The following is a 12251-nucleotide window of genomic DNA, read 5'->3' on the forward strand; positions in this document are numbered from 1 at the left end:
AAAACATTAAGGATTTAACTCACACTTGATTGAATGACGTTGAAGGTATATATCAAACATCGATATATTTCACCGCGGCTCATTAGTACACATTTGAAAAATTTTGCGGTGGGCAAGCTCTGATCGGTATTGCTCAAATCTTCCGGACTAATGAACTCCAAAATTTTAGGAAATCAAAAGCCTTTTTTTCATCGTGAGTATCGCCAAATTACATGGGGCATTAAATATTCAGCTCCAGAATATATTTCAGAAATAAATAACTAAATAAAAAATTTATTTAAACACAAAAAGTACGAAATTATGAAGGCTCCTAAGCGCTTCTCGGCCAATCTCAGTGATTGATCATAGATTTAAAATTCATTAAAAATATATTTGATGATTTTGAAGTGAAAAAAATTTGAATAATTTTCATTATGCCTAGATACACTTTTCTTTGTTCCGTTTTAAAGGTACGATAAACTAGAATATCATTAAAATAATGAGGCATATACATTCTTATTCTCAACTAGCTTGTAGACATCAAGCTCTACAAGCTTAGCATTGACATTACCAACCAATTGTTCAAAAGTAGTTATTTCAGGAACTAGATAACCTATACCTATATCTATATCAAATCTGTATCAAGGCATTTTACAATGACCAAGTTTATTCGAGTATAATTCGAAAAGAATATGTGCCTAGTCTGCAGAAATGTGGTGAATGTTTCAGCCAATTCAATCTACATCGCATTATAATGAAACCATGAATTTCTGAGAAGGTTATCGGCTGCAGCTCAGGCCCCTGGACATGATAGTAGCCCTTTCTTCAAAAATGACTGGAATATTATTAAATATTATTAAAATATATTATTATTAAAACCTTAACATTTGGTTAAGGTTAAGTACATATAAATGACTAGGTATATTAGGTATTTTTCTCTACTTACAATTAAAAATTTAATTTTCTTTGGTGACCTCGCCATTTTTTTATCGCCTTTGGAGTCATTCTGGCTGTAAATGAGTTCCGTGCACAATATTTTTTGTCGTCTAAATTTTATGTAAATATTTTTTTAGCGAAAATTATTAGAGGTTAAACAGTAATGACAGGCCTATTATATTTCTGATCCATTGCTCATCAGAACGAATAGATTTACAAAGCCTGATAATTTCATCAATCATCTTACGCGAAACTGCGACACTGGAGGTAATGTACCGTAGCGGCGAGCGTGACTACATTCGAGCGTGACTACATTCGACACTCAGCAGCGATCGGTGGTCTCATTAATTATGAAACTAAATTGATTCATTTCTGGCATGATTTGATTAGTTTCAAGGTAATTATCCGTAGAAAATTAGGTTGTGAAAACTTAAACAAAATTGTAGAAAGGGACGAATATTTTTTTAACTGATGTGCTGTATAGCCACGATTTATGTGTGTCATTTAGAGCAAATTTTATATTTTCTTTATGAAGTGATGTAAGCATTACATATTGTTGATATCATAGGGACCTTTCTAGTTAACTTGCGTGGCCACATTCTGTTTCAGGTGTTAGAATCTTGCTGGACCTCGTTTTATTTCTTGCCATGATGATATTCGGTCGTCACCAAAACATCAATTAAGAACCCAAGTGAATAATAAATACGGTTGATATTCAGCCGAGGAATACTCGCTTTGAAAATATTCACAGGTTAGGTTCTGAATTTCATATATAAGTTTTCGGTCTTGTTTTAATTCTCGGTTTGTGATTAGAAATTTGCGCTAGGTTTTTTGCGTTCGCGGTGCTCCTTCTCAGTAGAAAAAATAGTACGTGATCTCGTATTTTTTTATTATTGGAAAAATAGCAAGTATTGAAATCAAATAATGAATAAAAATTGATGAGATCAATGCTCGTCCTACAATATTTTATTAATACAATAAGAGCCTAGAAATACACACCTTCGCTCTGGCCTAACAGACCAACATGGACTTTTCCTTGTTATAAACCGCACTTCGGCATTCACGACATTCAAATACAAATGATTTTTATATAAATTAGTAAACAAATCGTTTTCATTCGACTAATATTACTGCATCATCATATTGCAAAGTGGTCCAATATCACAATATCATTTAAGCCTCGACAATACAAAACAAACTAAATATAATACTAAAACATTAAATTTATTAACTTCATTTACCATTCGTGAATACCATTGCGATAATAATTGATTGCCTTAAATGTCGGATAACATCATTGAGGATTAAATATGTAGCGTCCTCATCAGGCTGGCAACATGCCCTTAAGAAGACTGCAATCAGCTTCATGCAAATCTAATGTCGATACTCTTCAGCCAGCTAACGAATTTCTTCCGTCAATATTTCCTGCTTAAAGGATGGTTCTGACGACATGCGAAGAGAAAATGCGCCGAAATTTTGAGGTTCGTAAATTTGTACATCAAATATTTATTTCGATTAAACGCTTCCTTGAGGACCTGTCCAAAACGGCGAAAGTTGAAGAATGTCGTGATGACGAGGGCTCACAAGCAACAATTAACAAATCGTTCTATAATTTAGACCAAAAAAATTTAATTAATTAGCATTTCCGATAATGAAATCTTTTATCAGAATCATGCTGCAATTTCCTCAATTGGGTTTTAGAGCCTATATAGGCGCAGCACAATTTATATTTTTACATCTTAAAACCTATAATTGTATTCATCTGCATTAGGTTAGAAAATGTATGATATTATTATAACGAACAATTTTTGTAAAATGTTATTGTTTATAAATGAATTCACAATTCATTTATAATATAAAAAATGTTTTCTCCGTGCATTTTACACTGGGCCAGGAAGCATTTTGCACAAAAAATATAACATATAAAATCAAAAAGCAATAAAGAAACACTGCTACGCAAATAATATTTTTCAAATTATTTGGAAAATAATTAATTATATCCAGTTTCCAACATTTGTAACCTTGAACAAAGAGCTGCCACAAAATTCCCTTTACAATAACGAGCAGCTTGCAGCACACCACAGCACTCACTGGAATTGAAATGCTTGACGTTAATCTCGATTAACTTGAAGAACGATCGTTTTTAGCTTTATAATTCTTTCGTAAGATTGTTATAACATTTATGGCGTGAGTCACCATAATTTCTAAATGAAGAATTTAGGAGTATATAAAAAACAAGTTCATACAAAGAACATAAGTAATGAACCCAAAGCTTTTTGATCAAACTTGAATTGCAAGACAATTGTAAATCCTTCATATAAATAACAATGAAGATAAATTTCATCATGATGATTAACCTGAGTAAAGAATTCAACGCCTGAGTTTAGTAATCTGAAAAATTTCGCGAAAAATTATCGTTCAGAAATTTTCATTTGGCAGTTTAAAAATGAGATGAATTTTATGAGCCTTACAATCAGAAAATAAAGTTCATAAGAAAGCGGAACTGAATTTAAATGCACGTAAAATGAACCATTGGGTGGAATAATAAATGTTTTTTTATAGATGAATGTGTGAAAGTTAGGTGTACGTGTGAAAGTTATGTAACTTCAGGCAAGTTAAAATTCGTCGGGCATGAAATGCGACTTTAATGCTCTATAAAGGGCCAAGAGATTAAAGGAAGTTGGGAACCATATTATTAATTCCATATAATATTTCAGATACCAACATAGATTTAAAAAAATCCACGAATTCACGCTGTGAATTTAACGCTTTTAATTTCTTCTGCATTCATGTATTCTCATAGAAATAGGAACTATTTTCCAATAGTTTTGGAATAAATTTGAACACATGATTTTATTGTAGAAAAATTTTTTATTTTTATTTCCCGAACTCATCAGGAAATAACTTCTCAAGGAATAAGTTTTCAAGGAATAGGTTCTACATGATAACTCTGATACCTTGAACCCTTGGTACATTGTTTGTCTTGCCCCTGATGACTAAGACCAAATGGCACTATCTTAAGACAAGAGCTTGTATTTGCCAACGTCTGTTAAGCTTAATTTGTAGCATTAAAATAATTGCAGACCTCGCAGTCCAATACTGCCATGAGGTAGGAGTGATCTTTGTTATCTGTTTGGTCGTCGTATTATCTTTTATTTGTCAAACCCTAAGAGCTTCTCACTCAACTGACTTGCCCTCTTGCATGTTTCTACCTAATTGATCTATCCAATGCTGCATAATCATTTTCCTTTGAAACGAGTCAAAATTTGAAAATTTAAATTAAACGAATCGGTTACTCTAATCCGTCATAATGCATTTTAACATAACATTTTAATACTGAATATAACATTTTGATATTGATTAACATTTTTATATTCTTTCCAAAATATTAATTATAGTCAAGTTATTTTAGCCAGTTTATTGTACAGCAAATTGCTTTATCTGCGAATTGTTGTCTCCAACGCTAGACAGAAGAACCATCTTCGTGACTCCATCAGCTAATGGGTGGCGTACGTTACACTTGTTTACACAGAACTATCTCTTAAACAGTGAGAAACTGCATCCTCTTCGTGCAATTAATATACTATTCATTAATATCATAATTTGAAATGATTATTCATTGTTTTTCATGAGTTCATTTTTATTAAACAACTTTGTTACTTTGTTAGTTCTGTTTTATTCACTTGTATCTCACTGCTAGTGTCAAAAAAATTCCTGTAAGTGCGTCATCCTTTCGCCGGTCTGAGTGACGAGGCGTCGTATGTTGGGGTGCAGTAGCGGTTTATCGGATCATAGCTCCCACGTTTATGACTTGGAGATGTTATCGGTGTGACCGGCGCATCAAGTATCGGGAGAGTCAAGCTCTTGAACGAAATTGCCATGCCAATTGCAAAGTGTATGACGTATTTGTATTGATAAATTATAGCGCACGACCCTACCACTTCACACCAATTGCGTCCACCGTTGCAGTATCGGAAAGAATTTTTCAGAGCGACGTATTTACGATAATGCTACATCAACTCACCTTGAAATAACTTGGTTAGTAAATTGAGCTTCATAGATATGAAAATTGACGGAATGCCTCTTTGTGATCGAATTACATTTTCTTCCATTTTGCTCCTGAACGAATTACTGTTGGCTTGAAAATGAAAGTTACAACCAATAAGACGAACTGGTGCTCGCGGGAACTGAAACTTAGGAAATAACGCAGGCATTTTGACAATCATCATTATTCATATTGGTATTATAATTTTGAGTGTAAATGTTCTGTTTGAACGGATAATAGTTAATTATTAAATTTATTAATTTATTCGGTACAGAAGCATCCCTGTGATCTGAGAAGACAATTTATGCTCCCGTGCTTCACATTTTTTTTAAATTTTCATGAGAGAGATTATTAAAAAAATTGAGGAAACAAAATCGTTCCCTTTATAGTTTAAAAAAATAAGGTCAGATAACCATGCTTCTTTATGGGAACACGAGAGGCTTGAAGAGAGGATAGCGCAGCACAATTCCCCTGTGTGCGATCACACACCTCCTTCCTAAGTGATTATTTATAGTCCATGTGTGTAATTGTGTTACCGTCGCTGTTGATTACACACCTGTTGCAAATTCATCTTGTCAGATGTATACATTAATTTGTGAAGCAGTTGTTTCTCAAGAAATTATTCAGTTCAGGGGCAGTAATCGTGAAAAAATTTGAATTATTCATGAAGACGACCAACGTAAGTTATATTTCCTGTTCACTTTTATATGTTCCGTGTTTGTTAAACTTTTTATAAAGAACGCCAACTCTATTTTAATTCTAGAACTAGATAACCATTCAGAAAAATAACCAATTTATCTCTTCCAACCAAGTTTCAAATCTCGAAAAATGCGATCCCTATTCTCACTGCATTTGTGTGTTTTTATTTTTTTGGATCCTACCTTAACGTATTTTTCCAATCTCAGGTTTGAAGATCAGTTTGCCGGAAGCAACCACCCATCTTACATTGTTTTTGTAAAGATAATCAGATACCAAACCAACCAACCAAATAATATAGAGCGACCGCATTGTGTGTTCCCAAATATTTTGAAGCACTTCCCGTTAGTTTTCGCAAGCGGCAACTATAACATTGGAGCTGAAGATATGGTTTAAGGTTACATGATGCTCACAGTGAGCCTGGAATCGCTTCTGATCTTAGTTATCGACAATGAGTTATTTTCTCTTATGTAGGAAAAGTTTATTGATGGATAATTTGATTTTTTTATGGTTTTTAATGACAAAATAATCGAAGGATTTAACGCGATATCCTCTTAAATTGCAAAGTAAGTATCTTCGAGACACGAATAGTACATAAATGTATTATTTTCTGTATTATTACTTTAGTTACACAGGTCAGAGATGCATGCATTTTTTTTGTAGAACTCAGAAAATGGCGAATCGATATCGCTGCCAAGTACTGAGCAATATTTTTCACAAAAATTACACAGGAACACGACTCCCGCGTCAATTTTAGATTTGTTCACATCAAAGACTCGGTACCTTTGTTCAACTTATGAACATGTTTAACCAAGTCGTGAAGCCGCATATCTGTGGTGAAAATAATACTTAATTTATTTTAGAATAAAGTAATTTAGGAATTCTTGGCTTCCAAATATGAAAAAGTAGCGCAAAAATAAGTTATTTTCTCTTTTGTAAGAAAAGTTTATTGATGGGTTAATTTTAATTTTTATGGTTTTTAATGGCAAAATTATCGAAGCATTTAACGCGATCTCCTCTAACATTGCAGAGGAAGTATCCTCGAGACACGTACAGTGCCAAAATGTGTAAGCTATTCTTTTATTCTGTATTATTTCTTTAGTTAAACAAGTCATAGATGCATGCATTTTTTCTCTTTTTTGTAGGAATTGGAAAATGCCGAGTCGTTGTGACTGCCAAGTACTGAAGAAAATTTTTCAAAAATTACACTGAAACACGACTCCCGCGTCAATTTTAGTTTTTGTACACATCAAAGACTCGGTACCTTTGTTCAACTTATGAACGTGTTTAAATTAACCAAGTCGTGAAGCCGCATATCTGTTGTGAAAATATTACTATAATTTATTTTAGAATAAAGTAATTTAGGAATTTTTGGCTTCCAAATATGAAAAAGTAGCGCAAAGTGTTTTAAATGTTTTAATTCTCGTCTGTCTCGTAATTGAGACACTAAGGTTTTTATACCCGGAATGTTAGCAAGCATTAGCTAATTTTAAAGGGAAGACAAAACTAAAAAAATAACTTACCATTTTTTTGGGAGGACCAGTGAAAAACTTATCTGTTTGCCGATGGAAACCAAATTATCGAGAGCACGACAGGAAAATCTAGTATCAGGGGCAAATGCATGCACATTCTATGACTAAAGTGTCAATGGTTATGAATTAAAGCATCTTGACATACCTTACTGAAAAAAATTGGAGTCATTCTTACCTAAGGCCAGCTTCATATTTTTGTAAATTACCACTCATTCCTACAGCACTCATAAAGAATTTATACCATTTTTTCGAACATTTCCTCATATTGAACGTGCTTCGACGACAATAACATATCTCCTGTATATCCGTCATACAATATATCTTGTCTGCAAATTAATGCAACAATGTGATATAAAATATATAAGGAAACTACAAAACATAATATTTTATTGCTGTTGTCGCCACAACCACGAATTGCGATACAATAATTTATGTTTTACTTATACTATACGCACAGAAGAATCTTGCACATCGGCAACAGAATTTCGAGCAAAGCGGTTGTTACGGCAAACCGCCGCGTGCGTGTCGCGCATTCACCAGCTATTGGTGCCATAAAGTGGGACCTGCGGCGCTCCAAGCGGGACTTGAATTGTCGTACAATTTACGACCGCAACCAGGTCTTTGTCCCGGTCTTGAGGGGATCTCATGCCGCGTTCAAACAGCAACGAACGCTTGAATATCACAGGCATGCTTCATAAAAAAATTATTTGTATTATAGGTTTTTTTTAAAGTTAGGTTTGGATTTTTTCATCCGTGTTATTTAATTTGAAATTTAAATTGGTTGTGGTGACGCCGGAACAAGCAGGACAGTTTATTTGTGTGCGTCTTCCATTTAAATTTACTTTATAAAACAATTTTGATGATCGAAAACAAATACAATCAATCCATGCTTATTATATACCTGCAGGACATTAGAAGCGATCATTTTGAATAGTTTAATTTATAACCATAAATCCGTAAATAGATAACAATGCATGAATGTCCAAACAATAAAACAATAAAGAGGCGAGTCTTGCGAAATGCGAAAGCAAAATTAGCAGTTGCAGGAAACCTTTTTCTTGACTTGAGTTGTGCAGCGTCTAATCTCTTTTGATGACTTGAAAATAGACCAAGGAAAGTAATCCGACTTCTTTTCGAGAGCGAAATTTGTAGTTGGCAAGTGAGTGACGATATTCTCTAGATTACGCAAATTAGAGGGATTTCGTCACGTACAAGATAACTGAGAAATTAGCACTGACTAATAACAACTAAACTTTACACGTCAGGGTCTAGACTTCTTCAATATTCAGAAGTTTGCAATTTTAATTCTGAATTTAAGAAAAATCTCAATCATATCTTGAATTTAGTATATAATTATAGTAACTCATTTACTGTTTTAAATCACGAGGAAAATTAAACTTCTAGCGGAAGTCTACAATAAAATATGTATATATTTTTGCCTCAGTTTTTCTGCCAGATTTCAATGTTGCTCTAATATATCTTCGGGAATGACCAAGTATCACCCAATCCACTTTAGCTCTGTCATGTCGTTTGGTCATTGTTTATTTGTATTTTTATAGTGCAGAGCACTATACAGAATTATTGCAGCTCCAGCACCGGCACTTTAACGGCCTGTTCTCCCTCGCTTGGGATAACAAAGAATTCCTGTGAACGATAACAGTTACAATTTACTATGTTACCATTTATTTATTTTCGCGAATTTCTACTGCAGTTGTTGTCTTGAGTTTTGGTTTTCGTTTAGTAGAAATAATTTCATAGTGTCACAATGACCAGTCAGTTTTGGTTTAGTTTAACTGCACATAGCCTCTGTAAAATTAATTTCGCTATAATGAGTGTTGTATATAAATTTGTCCGCATTGAGTAATGCATCATCATACGGTAAATGATTTAAATCATACGGTAAATGATTTATGTCATATGGTAAATGATTTAAATCATGTGGTAAATGGTTTAAATCATCTGGTAAATGATTTATATCATACGGCAAATGATATAAATCACACGGTATCACTGATAGAAAATTGCAAGATTTCACTCACTATGTGCGCACTTCACATCTTCATTGTCAGTAGCTGCCAGACTTTTGTGTTTCCTAGAATATTTAAAATAAGTTTATTATAAGCTACACTTCAAAACCAACATAGTTTGTTGACGTTGGCTTACTGAAGGAATGCATAAGAAGATTTCGTCGAGTCTGTAGCTGTTGTTGCCACTACCAACAAACGTAAACGCTTCTAAGTTAGCATGGGAATTTTTAAAGAATTTTGATGCACTAACTTTTGACGAAATTAAAAAAGACATCAATAAATTAAGCATCGGTATAATGAGATACGAAAGTTTGCTGGGTCTACTGAGCAAAGACTAATAATCTCCACTAAAGTAGGTCCATAAATTTGTCAGAAGGAGACATGAAAATTATTCTGTACAGACTTTGCAAGTGTCTTGAAGCTTTACCTAATGGAGTGGGCTGGAGGAACATAAAGCTCTTTCTGGTTAGATCGGCTCGGTAAACATCTTCACTACCTCAACATTTTAGCGATGCAGAACAGAAACCTTGTTAGAAAATAAAACTTTTAAAAGTAAGGGAATTCTAAACATGAGCTACTATCTACTTCTCTGCGGCATTCTTTGTATTTTATGTTTGTTAGCGACATAAATAAGACTCTTCATTAAGTTGTTGGACAGTTCAATCGTCATTTTTGCACGCAATACGACATGAAAAAGATGAGCGGCTTAATGTGACTAGATTGTATACGCGGCAGATTCGCGAAAAAATGCTCTGCCTCTTAATATTTCATCCATTAGAGATTTCCTTTTTCCTAAAATGTTGTGCACAGCAATCTAGTACTTTTTTGATCTTTATAAAACTAACGACGTGTTGAAAAACAGATGAAAAACGGGAGAAGCGTTGATGGTTGACTGCTAACGTTGAAACAGGTGTGTTGTTACCACACTTATCATTATATTATTTAGTAAAACCTTGATATTTGTTACAAAATTATATCGCTGGAATTAGGTGAAATTATTCTAATCGAATACTTAATATCTTCTCTCCTGTACATTAGAAGCAAGATAATCAACTGATTTAAAAGTCTACGGAAATCCATTAGAATATTATAGTTACTTTCAAAAGAAACTCCACGGATATCAAAACAAATATTTAACTTACACTAAAAATTGTCTAATCTTAAACGGAAGCTGATAATTATTAGCGAACAATATTCTATGCTATTTTATGGTATTTTTAAATAAATGCCGAAAAATGTGATCGCGCAATCACATTTAAAAATATAAATGCAATTTGCTAGAATGTAATCGACATAAATTTTTCACACATGTGGAAACAGTTTTGAATGCATGGGAGTTGCTGCTCAGTACATAGATGAATTCGGCGCATCGGAGCTTCTTTTTAAATAAAATGAAGACATATTAAATGTAAAAAATGCATCATACCACAGAATACCTCATTATATTACTCACCATGGTAGAGGCAAGCAGGCTTTTCTTCGAATTGTTATGAGATGGCTTCAGAAATAAGGCGTCTTTGAAACTAATAAGAATTGTATTGCAATTCTACGAGTATCAATTGGCAAATGACTCAAAAATCAACGTACTTAATTCTTTGGATTTAGTTTCGTGGACCAAATAAAATTTTTTTTTAATTTTCAAGTTCTTTTGAATATTATAGCAGAGAAAAGTGATAAACAAGCACGGGTAGTGTCGATGATCTCAGAAGCAGGAGACGGAGCAGCCGAGATGCTACTCATGCGCTAGGCACGCCGTGAGTGCGATGCTGACCTTGTCGTCACCCTGTATTTATATGCGGCGGTCCCTCAGGCGACCAATAACAGAATCGCGTATTGGTCACCACGCCCAGACAGCGCCCACGTCTGTGCTCCGCTGCATTCCGTATAAATATTTCTTTGCTTTCAGTTTAAATATTTCTTTGCTTTCAGTTTTCATTGCGCATGAAAGCATGTTTCCTTGGGATGAACGATGTCATTTCATAAGCACGGGTGTGCTTTCACTGGGGTAAGCGTTGCATTTTCCATGATAAATCTTGTTTGTTTTTGTTAACCTTGCTATTAGAATGGAAAAATTGAATTTCCATGTACGAAATTCCAGTTTTGTTTTAACGCAAATTACTTATGAACTTATTTCAGCGCGTCAAGATCTGCAAACATGATTATAATTTGTTTAGATATTATTAATCAAGCAATATTCTCATTACCTTATATATTATTTATTTAGTGCAATCTTCAATCAGAAACACCAAAATTCAGCATCAAGGAGTAATTTATTAACTCGGTAAAGCTAATTTACGAATTAGAGAGCTCTTGCTTTTTTAAACTTACCTCAGGATCCTGCGAACTAATGAAATCATGAGCTAGCACGCACATAAGCAATAGGTTTTGATATACGTCTCATAAACAAGAAATTTAGAACGCCGTGGGAGGAACTCAGGCAGACTCTCAGTGTGTGATGTCACTTTCACGATTTTATTTTACACTATCTCATAATATAAAGATTAACTATCGCCTATTCTTCGTCAAAATTTCATTTTTATTCCGAACAATAATCCAAATACTAACGTAAAAATGTAAAAAACGAATAACTATAGCGTATGAAAATCAATGATAAATATTCACTGAAAATTAAATCAGTAAAGATATCCATGATCCATGCCCCAGCCTTACAATTTCCAGTGATTTAGAAACAGGCTCATGCAGTCTGTCGTCAACGGGGGAGACTGGGACTTGAATTCCACAACAACTTTGCTCAAATGGCTTAGTTTCATCGAGTGGAAAATTAATCACTGAAGTTTCTAAAGTTGAGAGAAGTTCACACATCAATTCATTTAAAACAAAAAAAAAATAAATGAACCCCAAAATTTCCGAATGCAGGAAACCATATTACGCACAGGCATTCCATCGCAGACATATTTTTTTCTTCAAAATGTTTGTTGTGCCGTTCACTAGATAAGAAAGATAAGTTGTTTGTATTGAGAGAGCGTTTGGCATTCAATCCATCGTTATATTGACTTTTTATATCCATCGCAATTC

The sequence above is a fragment of the Hyalella azteca genome, unplaced genomic scaffold (genome assembly GCF_000764305.2).
Source record: "Hyalella azteca isolate HAZT.00-mixed unplaced genomic scaffold, Hazt_2.0.2 contig9584, whole genome shotgun sequence".
NCBI lineage: Eukaryota > Metazoa > Arthropoda > Malacostraca > Amphipoda > Hyalellidae > Hyalella > Hyalella azteca.